This window comes from Vulpes lagopus, chromosome 1, assembly GCF_018345385.1.
Source record: "Vulpes lagopus strain Blue_001 chromosome 1, ASM1834538v1, whole genome shotgun sequence".
Taxonomy (NCBI): Eukaryota; Metazoa; Chordata; class Mammalia; order Carnivora; family Canidae; genus Vulpes; species Vulpes lagopus.
The window spans coordinates 160,028,686-160,053,539 of record NC_054824.1 but is presented as its reverse complement, the minus strand read 5'-3'; the positions used below and the strand labels follow the sequence as shown (position 1 = coordinate 160,053,539).

General features: G+C 37.4%; 1 pseudogene; it reads left to right on the top strand.

Moving 5' to 3' along the window:
* Positions 1–21,209: 21,209 nt before the first annotated feature.
* On the top strand, positions 21,210–22,205 carry LOC121494791 (annotated as a pseudogene).
* The last annotated feature ends 2,649 nt before the right edge of the window (positions 22,206–24,854 follow it).

Below are 24,854 nucleotides of genomic sequence, written 5' to 3'. Positions count from 1 at the left end.
AGAATGCATTCCTTTCTAATTAGATAGTTACATACTTTGATCTATTCTTAACATTTGCTTCTTAGGAATATATGAGGAAATCTTCAGAAGTTTAATTAAAAATCATAAAGATTCACTCAAATAAACATATTAGCCCATAAAAATATTACTTCATTACATATTCTCTGGCTCAAGCTCCTCACTACCAGCCTAATATCACAGTTGGGTCAAAAAGTAGTTGCCACTTTCTCCCAGGGGGGACGTATGTTTATAATACATTAATATAAGAAACATATATGATGTTACATATGCTTGTACAACACATTATATTTACAAAACTATATAATCCAGTTTTCTTTTTTTTTTAAGATTTGTTTATTTATTTATGATAGGCATAGAGAGAAAGGCAGAGACACAGGCAGAGGGAGAAGCAGGCTCCATGCAGGGAGCCCGACGTGGGACTCGATTCAGGGACTCCAGGATCATGCCCTGGGCCAAAGGGAGGCGCTAAACCGCTCAGCCATCCTAAACCGCTGAGCCGCCTAGGGATCCCCTCCAGTTTTCAATTCTATTCCAAATATTAGTACACCAACCAGCATTTTAAAAAAGATTTTATTTATTTATTCGTGAGAAACACACAAAAAAAGGCAGAGACACAGGCAGAAGGAGAAGCAGGCTCACGCGGGGAGCCCAATGTGGGGCTCCATCCCGGAACTTAGGGAGCATGCCTTAAGCTGAAGGCAGATGCAACTGCTAAGCCACCCAGGCATCCCCCAACCAGCATTTTTTAACTTGGGCTAACTTCATTTAGGTTCTGAGTCAGGAAAAGTTGTGTTAACTTCAAACCTCAGATACTGTTATATGACCCTCGGAAGACTTAAGTATGAAGTATCTTTAAACATTTTTGTCTTCAATGAATCACATGAAATTTTTAGATATCTAGTTATTTTCTTTTTTTAAAAAAATATTTATTTATGATATACATAGAGAGAGAGAGAGGCAGAGACACAGGAGGAGGGAGAAGCAGGCTCCATGCCGGGAGCCCGACGCCGGACTCGATCCCGGGACTCCAGGATCGCGCCTTGGGCCAAAGGCAGGCGCCAAACCGCTGAGCCACCCAGGGATCCCCTCTAGTTATTTTCTATGGTAGCTTCTATCTCATTTGTAATGAAATATATATCCATAAAAAACCCCTGCTTCATTATCTTATAAAAACCAAGTTTACACAGTTAGAAAATGACTGGGGCATTTGCACTGGTTAAGTCTACTGAATAATTAGGAGAATCATGCAAAACATTAAATTGTGAAAAAGTTTTGAGTTACATACTGCTATTGCTATATTTGGTTTTACAAAAATTCTACAGCTGCTCTTCATCGACACATCCAAACACTCAATGACTCACAATGTCACTGTAGACATAATAACAGTTTTAGTCACGGAATCTTAAAACTGGCTAATGTACATTCTGAAACCCTTTTAGAACCATAGAAGTTTGTTTAAATTTACCATAGAGATATATTTTCAAGTCTTTGGTAAGGTCAATGCTGCACTATATTTTCATCATGGCACTTAATTTTAATAGAAGAGAAACCAAATGACCTGATTTTGAGCTCAGCATACTGGTAGCAGATTATGATTTGTCCAGAAACTATTTTCCTAGGCTGAAGAATGTCAGACATATATTTTAGAGAAGATATTAGTTATCTACATTATAATCCCACAAAACCAGTTCAAAATTTCAAAGCATTGTGAAAATACATATTTGTGTTTTAAAAGTAATTTTAAATCACTTTCAGTAAGTTGAGATATTCATACCTTATAACACACACACACACACACACACACACACACACACACACACACATAAAACCAAGTTGACGGTAGTCCGTTCCAGGCCAAGAAGTTAGTACTCATTGAAAATAAAAACCTCTTTTCACTATGTACTTTGCCCCAATATTTTTAAAGATTTTATTTATTTATTCATGAAAGAAAGAGGCAGAGACACAAGCAGAAGGAGAAGCAAGCTCCATGCAGGGAATCTGATGCGGGACTCAATTCCAGGACTCCAGGATCATACCCCAGGCTGAGGGCAGGCGCGAAGCCGATGAGCCACCCAGGGATCCCGGTTTTTTGCCTCAATTTTATTGCAATCTAAGGCAATGCAATAGTGTAGAATCCTGACTCTTACATGATTCAACAGAAAATTCAAGTCAAAAGTATTGAATTTTGTTCTCATTCCATAATTTATACATCAGAGTTTTATTTTGGGGCTTTGGGGGGGGTTACATTGGAAACAAACTTTTAGAAAAATTCAGCACCACTCTAACTTTAGTGTTTTGCTTTATCTATGCAGACTATATACCAAAGTAAAAAGTTCAGATTCACAACTGTCAACTCTCAGTCATTGACACTAATAGTGAATGAATATGTATGTAATTAGCATCTGCTTAAAATCCCAAGTCGTTTGCTTTATTTATGACACCCTCCACTCAACAATGTGTTTCAGTCAGAACTTCAAATAAGTAGCAGAATTGACTGAGTTTCATCTTTTTTATTCATTTTACATTTTACTTTCTATGGTTTTCATGATCAAGGATACAACTCTAAAAGTCTCCAAACAGGAAGGGAAGAGCAAAGATTCTAAAAGCTTTTCAACAGAAATAATTCAAAAGAATTAGCTCTTGATTATCTAGTTTATGGTGTGCATCGTTCCCTTGTATTTCTTTCCTTTTTTCAGTGACTGGGAAAATTCTAATAGAAGACTGATAAATAGTCACAACAAGAATTAAAGATGATTTCAGACTTTTATTCAGTTACATTAAAGCATCCTTGTTTTATAACTTATAGACATTAAAGTGTCAATGGATCCTCCACTAATTCCAGAAGTCTAAAAACAATATTCTGAAAGGTAATAATTCTAATAAAAACAAGTGTCACCTGGACATTAGTAGCTCATTTATAAGTAGAAGGGAATAACTCTTCTTGTTTATTTAAAAATTCCTCCCAGTACATAGTAATTGAGCATCATTTGAGTCCTATTGTGGAAAAGTAGAAGTTGAGAATAGGAGTAGAGAGATGCAAGGTGAAGAGAACGAGGACTCAGAGCTAGGGATGCCTTGATGAGAATGGTCAGAAGGGGAAGTAGAGAGCCACATCAAGTAGAAAAATGTGTTAGTGGGATCCCTGGGTGGCGCAACGGTTTGGCGCCTGCCTTTGGCCCAGGGCGCGATCCTGGAGACCGGGGATCGAATCCCACATTGGGCTCCCGGTGCATGGAGACTGCTTCTCCCTCTGCCTGTGTCTGCCTCTCTCTCTCTCTCTCTCTCTCTGTGTGACTGTCATAAATAAATAAAAATTAAAAAAAAAAGAAAGAAAAATGTGTTAGTGAAAAATTGAGAGGATCTGACCAATTGACTCATGGGGTGAAGGAAGAGGAGTCATATGATTCTAGAGTTTCCAACTCAAATAATGGAGGAAATAAGAGGATTAGTAATAGGGAAAGACAATGTAAAAAGAACAGTACATTTTAGGTTTCACTGGGGTGGTGAGATGTACAGAAAATGAGATAATAAATTCTAAATTAAACCTGAGGTACATCTGCAGGAAAACAATGGAAGAGATTTCTAGGAAGCAGTTAGAAATGTGAATCTCAGGGCACCTGGGTGGCTCAGTTGCTGAGCATCTGCCTTTGGCTCAGGTCATGATCTCCGGATCCTGGGATCAAGTCCCACATGGGGCTCCCACCAGGGACTTGCTTCTTCCTCTACCTATGTCTTTGCTTCTCTCTGCGTGTCTCTCATGAATAAATAAATAAAATCTTAAAGAAAAAAGAAATATGAATCTCAAGCTCAAGAGAAATACAGGATAAGAGTAAGACATGTTTTAGGACATACTGGTTAGAGCTGAAGAGAGAATTGTTAGAAACACTCCAAGCGAGAGTGAAGGGCAAGAAAAGAACAGAACTTGCAATTCTGATAGACAACAATGAAGAAGCAGAAGAAGAGATCAAAAGAGTAGACAGGAATAGAATAAGAAAAAACAGAATATATCTTGAAATTGAAGGAAGACAGACTTTCAAGAGAAGAAGTGGTCAGTAATGTTAAATATCAGAGCCAGATTCAAAGAATGAGGATAGCAGAGAAGCCACTGGATTTGAGAAATAGTATTTTTTTCACAAGTGACCTTTAAGAAGGTCAGATCAGAAAGAGTAGAAGTCAAATTTTAGTGAGTAATAATATATGAAATGTAAAAAAAGTAGAGATGGCAAGTAAGTCCTGTATAATAAATTGGGAAGGAAAAAAATAAATGGTGGTAAAAGGAAGGAGAAAGTTGGGTGGTATAGAGCTCCTTAGAAAAGGGAGATAATAAACATGTCTTAGGGTTGAGTGTTTGAAATTTATGCAGAGGGAGAGAGAGAAAGAAATGAAGATGCAAAGAGCTGAATGATGAGACAAAACCCCTGGGGATGCAAGAGAAAATGGGACCAAAGATATAAGTGAGAGAATTAGCCTAGCAATTCAGAAATATTTCTTCCACTTCAATAAGAGGGAAAAGTGGGTGAAAATATAGGTATAATGTAAGAATATTTTTTACTTGATGGTGTTTCTTTTCTCAATGAAGCAGGGACCTGGGTCTTTAGCTGAAGCTCTGAGCAGAGTGAAGAAGTTTGCTGTATTTTCTGTGGGGAGCAGGAACAGAAGCTGCTGGGGAAGAAAAAAGGAACCATAGAGCAAGGTAGACTGAGATTAAAGATGATACATCCGTAATGAAATGAATCATGCACTTTTTCTCCAGTAGGGTACAGCAGACCTAAATCAGAACCAGAATAATCACATTAAGTCACAAGGTGGATGTTTTTACTTGACAGAATAATGCGGAGATGGGAAAAGCTATGGGATATGGAAATGATGTACTTGGGAGGAAAGTGAAGACAGTAAGGGTCATGGAAAAATTAATGTAATAAGTGAGATCAAGGGAGCTAGAATTCAAACTTATTTCAATGATGAACTTTATTGAGCATGAGGGAAAGAAATTTAAAAGGATAAGAGGTTGTGGTCAAAAGGGAAATTTCAGAGTTCAAAACTTCAAAGGTCACACTCTTCCAAGTGCTGACCCAGCCCAAGACATATCCATATAAGTGTATTGCTTAGTAGAGAGGAATGGATAATTGGAGACTAAAGATAAAGTAACTATGAGGGTGTTAAATAAACCAAGATAAAGAATAGAATGGGATGTTGAAGACCAACTGTGGACCAGTTATTAAATTCTGTATCAATTCTGGGGAATAATCTTCAGTTGAACAAATGACTACAAAGAGAATGACAAAAGGGGGAAAATTGAAATTTCCCATCAGGGTATGAAACTAATACTGCATGAGTCTAGTGAGAAAGAGTAGAGTAGAGTTAGATGGCATGACTCTCAGTGGAATAGAGACTCTTGATCTAAAGGCATAATCAGGAAGAATTTGTAGGTAAGCAAAGAAAAAGCAGATCAAGCTTCCCAGGCTCAACAGAAGGGGCTTTGAGAGGATCAGTGTTTCTACCTAAGGAGGTTTCAAAGGAAGTGGTGTCACTGAGAAAAGACGAAATAAAGAATCCAGATAAAGGGTGGAAACGTAGGAAATTTAAATATAGGTATTATTAAAGGGATAAAAACAGACTTACTGAGAGCTTGGAGCCTGCAAGTCATATTAAAACATAATACAAAAACAACCTTTCCACATAATTAAAGCAGAGGATTAGAAGATAAAAAATATATTGTCTGCTTCTTAAAACTACAGCATCTTCGAAGTCTAGAGCATTAGCAGTACTCCAAAAGTATTGTATAAATGAATGAATAAGTAATTGAAATATTCTGTCCATCTATAATGAACAGGAGGTTTCAGGCCATTTGACTACTACTGATTTGTACTGAGCCAACTGCACCCTCTGGTTCTATTGTCCTTGGCTCAAAGTTCATTCACAAAAGCCTAAGTTTAAGGATGCAGCCTATGACTGTAGATGTAAATAAAGTTAATTAGACATAAGGGGCTTGTGTACTTGCTTAGGACTTTTTTAAGCCAACCTAGCTTTATACAAATAGACGTAAATGTTTATTTCTAAAATTCCATGGTTCTGGGGGCACCTGTGTGGCTCAGTCAGCTAAGCAATCTGACCTTGGCTCAGGTCATGATCCCGGGGTCCTAGATAAGAGTCCTGCATTGAGACTTCCTCTGCTCAGTGGAGAGCCTGTTTCTCTCCCTTTCTCAGCCCCTCCCCCCAGCTCATGGTCTCTCTCAAATAAATAAAATCTTTAAAAAGTAAAATAAGATAAAATTCCATGGTTTTTGAAAGATGTTCTAGAAAAGGTAAATTCATTGGAAGTAATTTAAGAATGAATCATCATAAAAGCCAAGATAAGACTAAGGAGATGTAATTCCCTGCTCCAGGCTCTAATATCTAGTTTCAACAGAGTACTGTTGCTTTTATCTATTTTATATTTGATATTTCTACATTAATATTTCCTCTTTTCTTTCTCTCTTTCATTCAAAGGTTGTGTTGTAGAGGAATGTTATTTCTCTGGAAAGTACATAGATTTTCAAATCTAACTAATGGTCCAGGGCTCACCAAGGGATGAGTGCCTATAAACTTCCTGATTTGAAGGAGTACTCTGGTGGTATGGGTAAGGCAGAGGTAGACCTGTCCTTACAGAGTTTGCAGCCCATATTCAAATCAGATCAATGCCTGATATTAGATTTCAGTGGATCCAGGTTGCAAGTTCTATAGGGTTTGAAAGAAGCAAATTTCTCTGTAGAGTGATGACATTATCCCAGGCCTCAAATACTGTTTCAAATACTGAAATTGTTCAAATACAAAATGTGGTAGATAGTAAGAATCATTCACATGGGGGACAAGATAACATAGATGAGATCCAACACGAACAACAAATACAGAAATAGACATACAAGAGCTCCAAATACCAGAGTTGTCAGACACAACTTTAAAATAATTCTAGTTGTTACTTTCAGGGACGTAAAAGATAATATGGAGATTTCAGAGAGGACTGGGAATTACTTTTTTTTAAAGTAGCAAGTTTGAAAAGAGCTATATAAAATCCTAGAACACTGAGGACAACCAGAAAACTGGACTCATCCTCCTCCTTCAAAAAGTAAATCTCCCTGATGGTATCAGAGAGCTAACAAGGCAGTGAAGAATTATGGGAGGGGGGGGGATGTATAAATGGACACTTGATTTACACCAAGTAGGGGAAAATATATCATTTTCAATAAATAATGTTGAGGCAATTAAATATCTATACAAAAAATGTGAAACTTGACCCTACCTCACATTGTATAGAAGGAAAGCAATTCTTTTGCTTTATATATATAATTATGACTTTGGAGTAAAAAAGAATTATTAATGAGGTTATTAAAAGCCCTAATCATAAAGAAAAAGAACACTAGCAGCAAACAACATGGAGAGATGGAAAAGTTGAAGATAAAGAGAAAAAGAAAAAAAATAAAAATAAATAAAGAGAAAAAGATGGTATAAGTTCCCTGAAGAGTCAGGAATGTAGTAGGATGGGGAACAGGTGGAATTGCTGGCTACACAAAGAGGAGCAGAATCTTCCTGGAAACAAAAGGGAGAAGGCAGATACATGTAGATACAAGTAAGCTTACAGATGGGGTTGCATGAAGATGGGGAGTTCCTACCTACAAATTTTTACTTTTTTGGCATAGTAGAAGGTGAGAGAGGTAATGCATTGAGACTGTTGGATGATGTAAGAGGTAGGACAGGTAAGAGATTTGAGGACAGTGAATAAGCTCTTAAATAGTCACCATTAGAAGCGGGAGCCAGAAATGATGAGATATTTAGCTGTTTAGCAGCGATGAGGGCCAGTTAATATCAAAGACAATTTTTATCATGACACTAACTTAGTTCAGTAACCTGGACATAAAAAAAGAGAGAAACCAGTTGGATTGACATACATTATAAATAGTTTGGGTCTTATCAAGCTAGTGCCATGGAAGGTCAACAGGCAAAGGTGTTGATCAAATTCATTATTAAGGAATATTAATAAAAAGTGATGAAATATATAGTTTAAGCTGTATAGAAAAAGAAAAGGACAGGAAGTGGCTGACTGCATGAGGATTAGGAGCGATCAAGAGATTGGTGGTCCTGGTAAGGTATGAGAATAGGGTACAGTAAAAGTAATCAAGGTTTAGAATTAGGGGACCAGAGTCCTTGACCTGAGGTTAGAATATTTGAATTTAAGATTTTTAAGGGAGAGTATGGGTAAGTGGTGTCAAAGTACAGTGCGTACTTTGCAAAGTACAGTATGTGGCCTATGTAGAATATAGATAATGGCCACTGGAGTGGAGGGGATCAAGAATTTGAGAGGCCAGAGTGTTATATGGTCTTCCCATGTAAATACTGAATTTACCAAGAATGACAGCAAGGTGGACATATGGAAGAACACTATGAGCCAGGCACAGCAGGAAGATGATAGATAAACACAGAAAACAATGCTACACTGAACTGAATTATACACAAATATTTCTTATAAAACAAATTTATATCTCTGTCCATGCCTCTACCTACCTACCTATATACCTATACACCTACCTATCTCATGTCTATCTAATAACACTATAGGTCAGTAACTATTTATATATGTAAAATAGTTGGCCGTGCTATGGATACTTTGTAATGAAATAACTGGCTTGTGAGTGTCGTTGCTGAGGAGTTGATGCTATTGTAATTTTTCATACATTTTGAAAAATGACATGATTGATTCTAATGCTTTGATATACTAAGATCTTTGTATATAGTTTTAGCTGAGTCACATGTTGGCTTTTCCCTCCCCTGCCACTTACAAGAAAAATTCTTCTGATTACATTACTGATCAATATCCTAATTCTTTTTTTTTTTTTTTTTTAATTTTTTTTTTTTTTTAAATTTTTATTTATTTATGATAGTCACAGAGAGAGAGAGAGGCAGAGACACAGGCAGAGGGAGAAGCAGGCTCCATGCACCGGGAGCCCGATGTGGGATTCGATCCCGGGTCTCCAGGATCGCGCCCTGGGCCAAAGACAAGCGCCAAACCGCTGCGCCACCCAGGGATCCCCCAATATCCTAATTCTAATCATAAACACACTACTACAATTCTTTCTAATCTTTTATCATATCTGTTAATAAAATGGAAAAAGATCCCATGTCCAATTACATATAGTTGAATCCTAGGGATAAGGAACAATAATGTTTAACCTGAGAAGGTATTAGAAAGAAGCTGGATTAGGTAAGAAGAGGTTGTGTGTGGACTTCCTCAGACATTTCTCTCCTAAATTCCATTATTATCAAGTCATGCTTTGGGAACAAGCTCTGATTAGTCTCTCTCTAGGTTTCTTCAAAAGAGCAAATGCCCATTATAAAAGGATAACCTGATAAATTCCTGTCATGTTGGTGTCAACTAACTTATCAGATCACTCTCCCTCACGACCCCTACAAGATAGGAAGACCAAACAATGTTCAAGGGAGATAAACATTGGCTAAAGTGGAGAGTAGAGTATGGAAAGGTAAGAGAATGAAGTTATAATCCCTTTGCCTTTTCAACTTTATTCAAAGGTTTTGTTTTTGTTTTTTTTAAGTCATGTTTTCTCATATGCTTGCCCTCTTAAAAATAAAGCATATATTTATATATGCCTGGGTAGAAGACTAAGAGATTGTATTGCATAAAAATCTTAAGATCATACAACATCTGATTTAAAAAATCTATCTTATTAAACTGAAGACTTCAGAAATCCTTTATTTATGTACTACTTTTGTTTCCTAATTTTAATGGGCTCTAGGAATAATCATAGATGCGATAAAATTCACATTTAGGACAAGCCCCAGAGGCAAGGGCTTTTCATTATATTTGCCATCCCAATGTCATATTTATGATGTTTCAATGACCAGAGTAACTCACCCTTGCCAAGCCCACACCCAAAGGTTGGAGAAACAGACCCTACTTCTTTTTGGAAAGACCTACAAAGTCACATTGCAAAAAGGAGAGCACACAAGGATGAGAAGAATGTCTTGCCATTTTTGCAAATTAATACATTCAAGAAAGGTTTGAAAAGAAACATAGTGAACTGATAATATTGTCCACTTCCAGGAAGGATCAGCAAGGGAGACATATTTTATTCACTTGTACTTGCTTGACTACTACACCAAGCATTCATTACCCTTGTAAGTATTTTAAGTAGAAAAAAAATAGTAAATTTAAAAGTTTATGATCATTACATTTCTACTACCAAAAGTTTTATTCTATGGAAACTTTAATCATTAGCATTCAAACAAATAGAAAACGCTCAAGTATCAACATCATAGCATTATTGAAGGAGACCAAACCAAGAAATAACTTTATTGAATGATCCACAAAACTGTTTTGCAGTTTCACAGCTCACAGAATGTTTTTCAATGGATATATCTAGACTTATAATGCTGAGTTTCACTTTCAAATGTCAAAGGCACCCTTCAGGAAATACACATGCTCAGCCTGTTACCTTTGCTTATAAAAAAAATCTACTGCCTTTTCAGTTAACACTGACAGATGAAAGGACATTCTCTGATCTTTTGGCCAAGAACCAGTCATAAAAAACCTCCCATGGGCTCTAATTTAGTAATATGAAATGTACAGTACTAGTCACAAGTTTTTTATGACTCAGAATTTGCAAAGAATTTGACCAGGTGTCCTTTCCTAGTTTTGGTGTTATCGAGCCTGGGGAAACTAATATCATAATGATCTATAAAAATGCCTCAGATCTCTGTCTCTGTCTCTCTTTTTAAAGTAAGTATCTGGGCAGCCCGGGTGGCTCAGCGGTTTAGCGCCGCCTTCAGCCCAGGGCGTGATCCTAGAGGCCCCGGGATGGAATCTCACGTAGGGCTCCCTGTGTGGAGCCTGCTTCTCCTTCTGCCTGTGTCTCTGCCTCTCTGTGTCTCTCATGAATAAATAAATAAGATCTTAAAAAAAAAAAAAAAAGTATCTTTGCACTTCTGTCTCCACCATGAGACTCTGGGATACAAATCATATGATAGTGTTTATGACACACCCACTTCTGTTCTGCAGCTTGTACAGACCCTATTCTGTTCACTAGAATGTTTTATTATAACTTACCTTACTACTCTCCTCCAGGGAGCAATCCTCAGACTATAGTATCAAAAGCTTTTGTACTAAAGGATGTAAGATGGTTGCCCTTGGCGTTGGTTGTCATGTTGAAGAGATTCCCTTTGAGGAATATCTTTCCACCACATCAACATCCATATCTCAGACCCTCTCTGCCCAACAGCCAAGTAGTCACATACTATTGACACTGTATATGCTACCCTAAAACACAGGGACATCCAAAGGCACAGTATGCCAGATAAGAGAGTAAGGACTCCCTTCCACCAGCCAGTCATCCCCCTCAAGTCTTTATTTCTAGACTTCACTGTCATTTGGGAAATCATACAAATGGAAGTCACTTGATCTTGTACCAACTTCTGGTAAAATGAGTGACTGCCCTGTATAGATTTTATAATCCAGGTCACTCTATAAATTACTCCATCTACATGAATCATTCTAAAACAATTTGGTTAAAATCACAAATTAGCTGAAAATAAAAATCTTTCCCATAACTACTTTTAAACTATATATATATATATATATATATATATATTATTAATATTATATTATTAATTTCTGTATTGTGTTAAAATATATTACTATTTATTATTAATAGATGTATAGCTTTTTATATATAATTTCTGTGTATCATGAAACCATTTTATAATAATTTTATGCTACAATTTATTTTAAATCTTTTCTTCAGAAAGTATTTGGTTCAAGCATCATTTTTGTTGCATTTGTTTACAAATATTTATTTCTATTTTAGAATTTTTGTTTACTTCTCAAATCTTATTAAATTATTTTAAAGTCATTGGTTAATACTTTTAGGAGTTATAAAAATAATATTTCTCTAAGTAAATTCCCCAAAATGAATTGGTAGGTCTTTAAGTGCCTACCCACTTGCTCATATGCCATTAATTTTTAAGCAATCTAGAATATTTTAAGCTTTTAAAAACACACTTTAAAAGCTATTTTGTCCACTTTATATGATATTGAAGTATGTTTTCCTAATTTTTTTAACATAAGGAATTGTGACAAATCATTTTTTATAAAGAAAAGTAAAGCTTTCAAAAAGAAAAAAAATGAATGGGTTTTTTTTCCTTCTTTTTGTCAAATATTTTTGAAAAGAGCATAGTTTAGAATATTGTTTTAGAATTAGACTAAGAAAGAAACTGGAAATACTTCCTAGATTTTTATTTTTTATTTTTATCTTTATTTAAGATTTATTTATTCATAAGAGACACAGACTGAGAGAGAGAGGCAGGGACACACACAGAGGGAGAAGCAGCCTCTTCGCAGGGAGCCTGATGCGGGACTCCAGTCCCATGTGATACTCGAGCCTGGATCCTGGGATCACCTGAACCCAAGGCAGTCACCCAACCACTGAGCTACCCAGGTGTCCCACTTTCTAGATTTTTAAAATTAATTTAGTTTGCATAGACTTTATCGTACCATTCACCCTAAATCCTCGATACATGCTTAATGCTATCCTTTTTTTGAAAAAATGATTTTTATAATAAACAGTGAGCATCACTGGGTGAAAAGCTGCAGAGATTGGAAATACCCATTATTGACCAATATCCTAATTTTTTTAAAGATTCTGTTTATTTATTCATGAGAGACACACACAGAGAGAGGGGTAGACATAGGTGGAGGGAGAAGCAGCTTGCCCCCTATGGGGAACCTTATGCAGGACTCAGCCCCAGGAGCCCGCGATCATGCCCTGAGCCAAAGGCAGATGCTCAACCACTAAGCCACCCAGGTCCCCTGACCAATATCCTAATTTTAACAATTGTTTCCAATGAGTTGATTTTTAGAAAACCATCTACCTTTAACTTCCCCATATTTATACTTTCATTTTAAATTTCAAACACTGAAGTTACATTCCAAACCTCAAAGTGTTAGAAAACTATTTCTCACATTATTCTTATTGTCTAGGTGTTTACTACATAAAAAGAGCTTCATTGTCATCCGGTCACAAAGACAATACTAGTGCAAATCTCATCAGAAAATCTAGTATTAACTATCCCTGAAACTTGAATGTTTGTTTCCCTAGGATTTTAGGTCTTTTTGGACATCAGTTGCCTGCATTTTCTTACTGCTCTAGATTTTTAAAAGGCATTTTCATGGGAATCTGCTAAAGATATCCTTTCCTCCTGTCTTCCCAGTATACAGCAACCCCTTCTACCTTGTAGAACAAAGAAGTACTATTTAGAAGATAAATGCATGAAACTAGAAACACTAGACAAAGATGAGCCCTTCCCCCATTCAAGGCAGCATTCTCTTGGGTGCAAGGGTAAAGCTAAGCTAAAAGAGTTCTCTGCTTTTATTGGCAAAACTCATGCACTCAGAGAAAGGTCTCTTCCTGGCCCAGGCCCATCTCCATAGTTCCAGAAAACTCACTGTCCTCTAGATAAGTAGGCAACTACTCTGGGCTGCCTTCATCACCAGCACCACCAACAGTAATTCTGAAAATGACAGTTATTGGTGTCTGTGTTTTGGGAATACCCTTGTTCCCAGAATCACGGTGCTTGTTAGCGCTGGTGGCTTCCTCCTTCTCATTCTACTATCAAAAAGCCAGAGAGGTTATCGGCTTTGGAAAGGAAAGGTCAGCCCAGAAGTCAGGCCATTCAGGATTTTCCCAGTAGATACTATGATGACACTTCTGGGATTATGTTGCTTAAGCCTGGAATATCAAGAAACATGAGAGGGCAGGATGACAAAGGTAGGAGAGCTAGCATGGCAGTCAGTAGACTGTTATTTCTAACCCTAAAAGACATCCTTTTGATTCCCCTGGACTAGTCCCTCAATCTATGCTTTTATTCCCCTTCCTCCCTGATCTAGGACCTAGTTCCATCATTTATGATCCCACACCATCTTAGCATGGAATCCCCCCAAAGCAGACAAATATTCATGTGTCAGTAGTTTATCTGGAAAGGGGAGTGAAGAAGTGAGACAGGGAAAGGAAAGTAGCCAATGAAGATACCTGCTTTTATGGAGGGGACTGGAGATCAATTCTGTGAGGAAATCCCGGGAAACATCATGAAACATGTGCCTCAGAGGAATCTTCCCAGTGTGTCGAGGAAAAAGCTGAGGAATTTATTCACTCAATCCCCTCAGTCATTGCTTGAGGGTTTCCCTGGCGTGTTATGGACATTCTGGCACTTGTGACCTGTTACGAACTTGGACAGAACATCCTTTACAAAGCAACCCTCAGGCCAAGAGATACAGATCCTGGGCAAAAGTACACTGTGTGTGGGTGTGGTGTGGGTCAATGTCTTCTTTTCCCCATCTTTCTATTTGATTAAGAAAGAAAGAAAAGAAGAAGAGGAAGGAGAATGAAAGAAAGTTTACCAAAGGAAAAAAATAAACTAAGAGGGAAGGAGAAGAAAATTTGATTTCACTATTTACTTAGCATCTACTATGTGAAAGTTACCTCATCCACTTCTCACAGCATTCCTATGACATATGCATTTTATTATCTCCATTTTACAGAAGAATATACTGAATTTAAAGAGGTTAAATGAAATCCTCCCAAATCACACATCTGACAGGTTAAGGAGTTGGGATTCAAATTCAGGTTTTCCTTCCCTGCTCAAAATTCTTTTTTTTTTTTTTTTTAAAAAAGATTTATTTATTTATTCATGAGAGACACAGAGAGAAAGAGAGGCAGCGACACAGGCAGAGGGAGAAGCAAGCTCCATGCAGGGAGCCCGACATGGGACTCGATCCCGGGTCTCCAGGGTCTCCAGGATCAGGCCCTGGGCTGAAGGCAGCGCTAAACCGCTGAGCCATCCGGGCTGCCCTCAAAATTCTTGATAGTTTACTCTTTCTTAGATATAGTCTCTTTGATGGAATATGAAGATCCTGGCCCAGGAGTCAAAACAACAGAGCTCCAGTCCTGGATCTGCCAGTCTTAGTCCCACTGGGGCTCTAGTCACTCCAAAGATTCATTTTCTTTATCAGTAAATCAAGAACTAGATTAAATAATGGTTAAGACATCTGCCAGCTCTAACAGCTTAGGATTTTTTCCAACGTTTATCTTCTTTTAGTCTTCTATGCACAATTACATTCCAACTAAACTGGAAAAAATCTTCATTCTCCTTAAACCTCATACTGTTCCAACAACATTGCTCTCCCCCAGAGGCTCTCCCTACCTAAATCCTATATCTTCCAAATGGTTTCTCTTCCAGAAAGACATATTTTATCTTCCTAGCTAGAAACAAGATCTCATTTCTCTGAAGTCTTATTGTATTTTCTTTATATTTTTCTAATATGGCCAAATTCTGTATCTTGTCTGTGAAGTTACCTTATACATAATTATTAATCACCATGTACAGAATAGACTCTGTAGCCAGATTAACTAGGCTATCCTCCCTGCTCCTCTACTTTTTAGGGATGCAAACTTGGGAAAATTATTTCTGTGCTTCAGTTTCCTCTTCGGCAATTTGGTAGTAATCACTTTAAATTGTGTCACAGTGGTTTATAAGTTTAAATGAGTTAATATAGATAAAGTGTTTAGAGCAGTTCATAGCCCATAATAACCACTCTACATGCATTTGCTATTATTATTAAAAATTATCAGCTTTTTTTATTTGTTTTGTTTGTAGTACTTTGCATATGCATATTCTCTTGCCAATCTTGTTGGCTTTTTGAGGATAGGAATTTGTCTCATATGTAATAAGGACTCAATAAATATTTGATGATTGTGTGTTTATGTGTGTGTGCTATGTATCATTATTATGTTTGTACCTGTCATTATCTTTCTTTGCTGCTTCCCTTATTTATTTTGTTTCTTTTGTTTGCTTGTTTTCCTCTGAAGAAGTCCTACAGCAGAAAATGTCTTATCATTTGCTGTTTTTATTATGACAATGTGTTTCTATTAAGATCCTTAGAAATTTTTCCTTTGTGGGTTTATCATTTCCTACCAAAACATAGAGCATGTATTAAATGCTTAGGTATGTAATTTGTTGAATGAATAAACACAGGGAATGTGGACAAAAAATATATACTTAAATATAAGCATCAGTACTTCTCTCTCCACCCAACTACCATGTATGAGATCCTAAAATTAAAACCACTTTCAGTTTTATTTTCTAGCCAAGGATAGACTTTCTTAAGTGTTCATTCAAAATAGAACTAAATCTCCATTATTCTTTTCTGCAAAACTTTCAAATACCTACCTGACATAATGTGTTCCTCTGTGGGTAGAAACTCAGAAGATCTGGGCCACTAGATAGAACCCAGAGTGTTATCTTCAAAACAGTCTAGAATATCAATTGATGATTATTCAAGTCAACATGAATTAGTTTCTTTACAGATAAGATAAACATAACTTTTCTAGGTATTGGTGATATCTTCCCATCATTGGGGGGTACTTTTCAAATTTCCCTTTATTGTTTTTAGCCGGTTGAATTGATTAAATCTGCAATGCTGGCTGAACAGAATATCTTGGTCAAAATGAAGGGAATGAGATGAGTTTGTATGAGAGTCAATAGGTTTAACTAATGTCTCATTTTCTTATAAACCCATGGCTCTATAAACATTGACAGGGCAATGTACTGGTTACCATGGACAATCATAGTTGTATTATTAATAAACTATAACTTCCTTGAAGATAAAGTTTCTTATTCATCTCTAAAAACCCTAATCCCTAGCACAGATGTAGTAGATACTATAGGCTGTCTACCCAAATACCTTCTCCCCTTTTCCCTTGCCCAGAGACACCCAATTGTGTTTAAGTATTCTAATGCCATCTGCTTGCAGAGACACTGAGCCTCTTTAGCCCTGAGGTAGAGGGGTGGATTTTTATTAATCTCCATAAGCCAATAGTGGCATTTTTCAATCCCTTTGTCAATAGTAAATTAAGGAGTATGTGACACAATTCGGGCTTATGAGAAATGAGGAGAAACCTCTTAGGGACTTTTTGGAGCACTGAGTTTGTTCTTAAAAAGGAACCAAAGAAAGATACCCTCCAACCCAGGAGCTGCATTACTAGGTATTTATCCAAAGGATACAAGCATAGTGATTTGAAGGGGCACCTGCACCCTTATCTTTATGCAGCAACGCCCACAGTAGCCAAAATAGGAAAGAGCCCAAATGTCCATCAACAGATGAATGGATAAAGAAGATATGGTATATATATATATTCTACTACATGGAATATTACTATAGGAATATTACTCAGCCATCAAAAGGAATGAAATCTTGTCAGCTCCATAGGGATGAAACTAGAGGTTATTATGCTAAGCAAAATAAGTCACTCAGAGAAAGACAAATAACATATGATTTCACTCATATATGGAATTTAAGAAACAAAACAGATGAACATAGCGGGAAGGAAGGAAAGATAAAATAAGATGGAAATTGAGAAGGAGGCAAACCATAAGAGAGGCTAAACTCTAGGAAACAAACTGAGGATTGGTGGAGGGGAGGTGGGTGAGGGGAAAGGATAATTGAGTGATGGGCATTAAGGGGGGCACTTGGAGTAATGAGCACTAGGTATTATATGCAACTGATGAATCACTAAATTCTACCTCTGAAACTAATTCTTTTATAAATTAAAAATAATAAATAAATAAATAAATAAATAAATAAATAAATAAATACCAAAGACAGAAACATTCTCTTTTCAGCCTATCAACACTGCAACCTACATTTGGTGCCTAGAACTATAGGCCATCTTGCCATCTTGCATCTTAAAAAGATTCATCCTAAGACCATAAGGAAAACTCTGAGGATGGCAGAACCGTAAGTGAATAAATCTAGCTCCCCGATGACACCTTTGAGCCATTAACTTAACCAACCCTGAAATTCCCCTCCCTGTAGACTTCTTGTAAGAAAGAAGCTTTTTTTAAAAAGATTTTATTTATTCATGAGAATACACAGAAAGGAGAGAGAGAAGCAGAGACACAGGCAGAGGGAGAAGCAGGCTCCATGCAGGGAGCCTGATGTGGGACTCGATTCCAGGTCTCCAGGATCACACCCTGGGCTGTAGGCAGTGCTAAACCGCTTGAGCCTGGGCTGCCCTAAGAAAGAAACTTTTGAGCTGATTTTTCTGTTACTTGTAACTGTAATTCTAATTAATAGAATTGTGGTATTTGTATGATTACCTAAATAACTTTTTATTATTAATATTAGTATTAATAATACCTAATAATAAAATAAGAATAATTTACAACCTATATTTTACTCTGTAGAAAACAATGTACTAGGCACTTGTAATAAATTATTTTATTTTATACCAATAATCGATTGAGATAGCTTGTATTACTCTCATTTTACATATAAGCAAACTGAGAGCTAAAAAGAATTAGTAACTTGTTAATAAGTGACAGAGTCCAGGTTTTGAATCTAAGTCCATCTGATCGGATTCCATCATTTTTCAGCAACTTTACATTAACCACCCCCCATTAACACCCCATTAGTTTGTCTTTGTAATTACATTCTGAATAGTTTAATATTATCATCCTCACTTGGATGAATAAGACACCCAAAATATTATGTGATTTGCCAAGGGCTACAGAAGAAAGCATTAATTCAAATATCGGAGAAACTCACAATTCTAAGAAATTTAATATTTCTTTATTGCTACTCCATCACTTTTAGACTGGTACATATTTGATCAGTGTGGTTTTTTCCTAGATAACATAGGTTATCTTGCACAAGTAAACAAAATTGCCATTCAAAAGAGGCTCAGAGAAATCACTTACCCATGAGTATTATTTTAATTAGAAAGGGTTAAGAATACATTTATTCAATTAAAAAAATAAAAGACAAGGACCAACTTCCAGGATGATGGAGTAAGGGACATAACAGATTCTCCCCAACAAAAAAGCATGTAACTAGGGAAAATTATTAAAAATGTAAATAAATGGGACACCTGGGTGGCTCGGTTAAATGTCTGCCTTCAGCTCAGCTTATGATCCCAGATCCTGAGCTGGAACCCCCACATTAGGCTCATTGCTCAGCAGGGAGCCTGCTTCTCCCTATCCCTCTGCCTGCCACTCCCCTGCTTCTGAGTGTATTCTCTCTCTTTCTGTCAAATAAATACATAAAATCTTTTTTAAAATAATAAAAAACTATAAATATAAATAAATAATAGTAATAATTTAAATTCTCTGGAAGTTATCCTAAGTGTATCCAGCAAATGGAGAAACATTCATTTAAAAAAAAAAAAAAAACTAGAACAAGGGCAGCCCCAGTGGCTCAGCAGTTTAGCGCTGCCTTCAGCCCAGGGGGTGATCCTGGAGACCAGGGATTGAGCCCACGTCAGGCTCCCTGCATGGAGCCTGCTTCTCCCTCTACCTGTGTCTCTGCCTCTCTCTTTCTGTGTCCCTCATGAATAAATAAATAAAATCTTAAAAAAGAAGAAAACAAGAACAAGACAAAACAATCCATGACATCTTAGTAAGAAGAGCAAGAGACTGTAGCATTTGAACCAGGATCCACTCTATTACTGTCCCCACCCCTCAGCTCTGTGTTACAGAAGTTCTATCCCAAATACATGCAAGAGAGAAGATGGAAGCATGGAAGCTCCCTCTTTCCACAACTCTCAGTCTAGGGCTATGGTTTTATCTTGAGAGGGGTAGGCTGCTATATTTCTCATCCCCTCAACCTCATGTGGCAAAAGCTCTGTTCCAGGCATGTGAATCCAAGAGGGCCAGGGTTCCCTTCCCCTTCACAGCCCCCACTCATTGAGTAGAATCTCTACTCCAAGCATAGCAGGGCAAAAAATTGGAGGCTCCCATTGTCCCTCAATCACTTTGTCTTTAGAACAGTTGTTCTACACCAGGAAGGCAAGCTGATAAGACTAGAAGCTACAGTCTCTCTCCAGTATCTTCGTGTAGAAGAGGGGTATCACTTCAAAAGGAAGAGTTCTCCCTCCCTCTGTTTCATCAGTGCAGAGGCTCCCCACTGGGAGAGGTATACCATTGGCACAAAACTCCACGGCTCTGCCTGAAGAGACTGACAATATTTGTAATAGTGTATGGAGAATGTCATGTCTCAGGGCATTGTCAAAAACAATGGAGAGCAACTGAATGGACATTATACCTTCATAACAGTAGAAACAAGCAGAAGTCTGACAGAAAGAACCAGGGAAATAAATAATCAAGAAGAGTCCTCCTAGGATTATAATCAACTCTGAGTTTCAGAAAGATTGCACACATATAGTAGGCTACACCCACTTAGGACTGATCAGAGCCAGGACATGAGGCAGACTTCAAAACATTCCCATCAAGCTGCACACAAATCAACCAACCCAAGGCAGACATATCATTGGTATTAAGGGCATAAATATAACCTCTTACCAAACCCTGTCTGACAATAAGATACTCTGATTCACAGACAACTCCTAGGAAACCAGGCTTTATTAAAAATAGTCATACACATCTCTGAAAGTCTGAAAGACTGTGTGCATATTCAAGGCCATGTCCTTCCAGGAGTATTTAGAGAGGAAAAATCTAAATTACTAGATTTTAGCTAGCTTGAATGGAGGGGCAAAAATGTAAACTAAAAAATCTAATTGGCCAAGAAGATTTAAGCACAATTTTTAACCTATAAATGGCTTATGCTGAAGTAAGGGCTATCATTAGGTAGCCAGGCTAAATGATTTAAAAAAAAAAAAATAGGTCAGGACATCAGAAGTTCCCCAGTGTGGAGATAAATAGATTTTGAAGAGTTATGGCAGCTAAGTCACTAAACAAATAAATGCCCAAGCAAACAATGACAAAAATCAAGCCCCTGGGCATGGGAGTGAGGCATCAGGGTCCAGAGTTGTTACTTAAAATGACCAGCTTACAACCAAAGATTATGAGAAAAAAGAAAAAGAAAATTATGATCCATGCATAGGAAATAAAGCAAGCAAAAGAAACTGTTTTAAATGAGCCCAAGTGGTAGACTTAGAAGATAACTTCACAGTTGCCATCATAAATATTTTTAAAAACTAAAGGAAGTCATTTCTAAAGAACTAAATTAAGATAGGATAATAACATCTCATCAGAGGAAAAAAGATAGAAATTATAGGGGCGGCTCTCTGCTCCTCCCCGTTTGACAGACAGCTGCATCTTCTGGTGCAGTGCCAACCACGTCCTGAGACACGATGGTGAAGGTCAGAGTGAACGGATTTGGCCGTATTGGGCGCCTGGTCACTAGGGCTGCTTTTAACTCTGGCAAAGTGGATATTGTCGCCATCAATGACCCCTTCACTGATCTCAACTACATGGTGTACATGTTCCAGTATGATTCTACCCACGGCAAATTCCACAGCACAGTCAAGGCTGAGAACGGGCAACTTGTCATCAATGGGAAGTCCATCTCCATCTTCCAGGAGCAAGATCCCGCCAACACCAATGAGGTGATGCTGGTGCTGAGTATGTTGTGGAGTCCACTGGGGTCTTCACCACCATGGAGAAGGCTGGGGCTCACTTGAAGGGCAGGGCCAAGAGGGTCATCATCTCTGCTCCTTCTGCTGATGCCCCCATGTTTGTGATGGGCGTGAACCATGAGAAGTATGACAACTCCCTCAAGATTGTCAGCAATGCCTCCTGCACCACCAACTGCTTGGCTCCTTTAGCCAAAGTCATCCATGACCACTTCGGCATCATGGAGGGCCTCATGACCACCATCCATGCCATCACTGCCACCCAGAAGACTGTGGACGGCCCCTCTGGGAAGCTGTGGTGTCACTGCCAAGGGGCTGCCCAGAACATCATCCCTGATTCCACTGGCGCTGCCAAGGCTGTGGGCAAGGTCATCCCTGAGCTGAACAGGAAGCTCACTGGCATGGCCTTCCATGTCCCCACCCCCAATGTGTCAGTTGTGGATCTGACCTGCCACCTGGAGAAAGCTGCCAAATATGATGACATCAAGAAGGTAGTGAAGCAGGCATCGGAGGGCCTCCTCAAGGGCATCCTACACTGAGGACCAGGTTGTCTCCTGTGACTTCAACAGTAACACCCACTTTTCCACCTTCGATGCCGAGGCTGGCATTGCCCTCAATGACCACTTCGTCAAGCTCATTTCCTGGTATGACAATGAATTCTGCTATAGCAACCGGGTGGTAGACCTCATGGTCCATATGGCCTCCAAGGAGTAAGAGCCTCCTGGACCACCAGCCCCATAAGAACAAGAGAAAGAGAGAGGCCCTCAGCTGCTGGGGAGTCCCTGCCCCAACTTAATCCCCCAACACACTGAGAATCTCCTGACCTCCAATTTACATCCTAGACCCCAAGGAAGGGGAGGGGCTTGGGGAGCCCTACCTTGTCATGTACCATCAATAAAGTATACTGTACCAAAAATAAATTAAAAAAAGAAAGAAGAAAGAAAGAAAGAAAGAAAGAAAGAAAGAAAGAAAGAAAGAAAGGAAAGAAAGAAAGAAAGAAAGAAAGAAAGAAAGAAAGAAAGAAAGAAAGAAAAAAAAAAAAAAAAAAGAAATTATAGGGGCACCTGGGTGGCTCAATTGGTTAAGTGTCTGCCTTTGGCTCAGGTCATGATCCCAAGGTCCTGACTCCCTCAGCTTCTCCCTCTGTCCTTCTCCCTCCCCCCTCCCCCTCCACTCATGCTCTGTCTCTCACTCTTTCTCTGTCTCAAATAAATAAATAAAAACCTTTTAAAAAATAAATTATAAAAGAGATCAAGTGGAAATTCTGGAGTTTAAAAGTATGATAACCAAAATGAAAATTTTACTAGAAGGGATCAACAGTAAATTTAAGACACCAAAGGAAACAACCAGTAAACTTAAAAATAGGGCAAACAGAGATGATACAAACTTAATAACAGAGAGATCTAAGAATGAAGAAAATAAGGTCTCAGACAAATTTGGGACACTATTGAGAACACTGACAGATACATAATGAGAATATCAGAAAAGGATAAATAGAAAGGGACAGAAAAGATACTCAAAGAAATAATGACTTAAAATTTTTTTTTGATTTCTCAAATTTGATACAACAAAATGAAACATTCCACACATCCAAGAAGCCCTATCAACTCTGAGTAGTATAAATACAGAGATCCATACCTAGAAATATCCAAACCTAGTAAAATGTTGAAATATAGGGATAAAAAGAAAATCTTAGATGAAAACCACTCATAATGTACAAGAGAACAACAATTATAGCTGATATCTCACCAGAAACAATGGAGGTCAGAAAGGCAGTGGGATGACATATACAAAGTGCTGAAAGTAAAAAAAAAAAAAAAATCCTAACCAAGAATCTTACATTGAGTAAAACTATTTTATAAAAACAAAGGCAAAATAAAGACACTCCCAGATTAAAAGGAGAAAAAAAATCTGAGAAAACCTCAGCAATTTGCTAGCAAATCTGGCTTACAAGAAATGCTATATAGAAATTTACAGGTGGGATAATTGGGTGATGGGCATTAAGGAGAGCACATAATGTGATGAGCACTGGGTGTTATACACAATTGATAATTATTGAATGCTGTATCTGAAACGAATGATGTACTACATGTTGGCTAATTGAATTTAAATTTTTTAAAAAAAGTTCACAGGCTGAAATCAATTGCTACTAGGTAGTAATTCAAATCCACATGAAAGAACAAAAAGTTCTGGAAGAGATAATTATGTAGGCAACTATAAAAGAAAATATAATGGCATATTTCATCTTATGTCTAATCTTAACTGATTTAAAATTTAATTTTATGATACGATGTGTAGATAATTGTGTTTTGCAGCCTGTAATATATAGAAATATAATATAGTTAACAGTAACTAAATAAGGGGTGTGAATAAGAAAAAGACTGTATTGAGTAAGAAAATGACACCAGGTGGTAACTTGAATCCAATCCACAAAAATAAATGAAGAAAGTCAGAGATGGTAAATAAGATTAATATAACAAAGCCTATAAATATATCTTGTTCTCTTTTCTTTAATCACCTTTTTTTTTTTTTCAAAGATTTTATTTATTTATTTCAGAGAGAAAGAAAGAGCACAAGCGGGTCTGGGGAGTCGGGGAGGAGCAGAGGGAGAGGAAGAAGCCGAATCCTTGCTGTGTAGGGAGCCAGAAGCAGGGCTCAATACTGGGGCCCCAGGATCATGACCTGAGCAGAAGGCAGATGCTTAACTTACTGAGCCAACCAGGTGTCCCTCCAATCAGCTTTTTAAAAATAGAAATAATATTACATAAGGTAATAATTAGGAATGTATTGTTGATTTGTAACATAAGTAGGCATAATATGTGTAACAATAACAACACAAAAGTGTAGAAGAAAATGGAGCTTTATAAAAGCAAAATTTCTATGTTCATTGAAATTAAAATTGGTATAAATCTAAGTAGATTTTGGTAAGTAAAGAGGATGTAAATTCTAAAGGAGCCCCAAGGAAAATAATTTTTTAAATTTGATTTAAAGAATAAAGGTCTTAAAATGTTTCAGTGGAAAATAGTCCCTTAATATAAAATAATAGAAGAGAAACAAAAAGGATGAAAATAAAACAGAAAAAAGGGAAATAGCAGACATATTACCAATTATATAAATAACAACAATAAATGTAAATGGGTCAAACCATCCAATTAAAAGGCATGGTTTATTAGACTGGATTAGAAAAAACAAATTTTTGTAAGTCAGGATTATGTCACATGCTCATTCCTAATTTATCATTGACAAAGGGATTGAAAATACCACTATTGGCTTATGGAAATTAATAAAAATTCATCCTTCTACCTCAGGTCTAGAGAGAGGCTCAATGTCTTTACAAGCAGATGCCATTAGAATACTTAAACA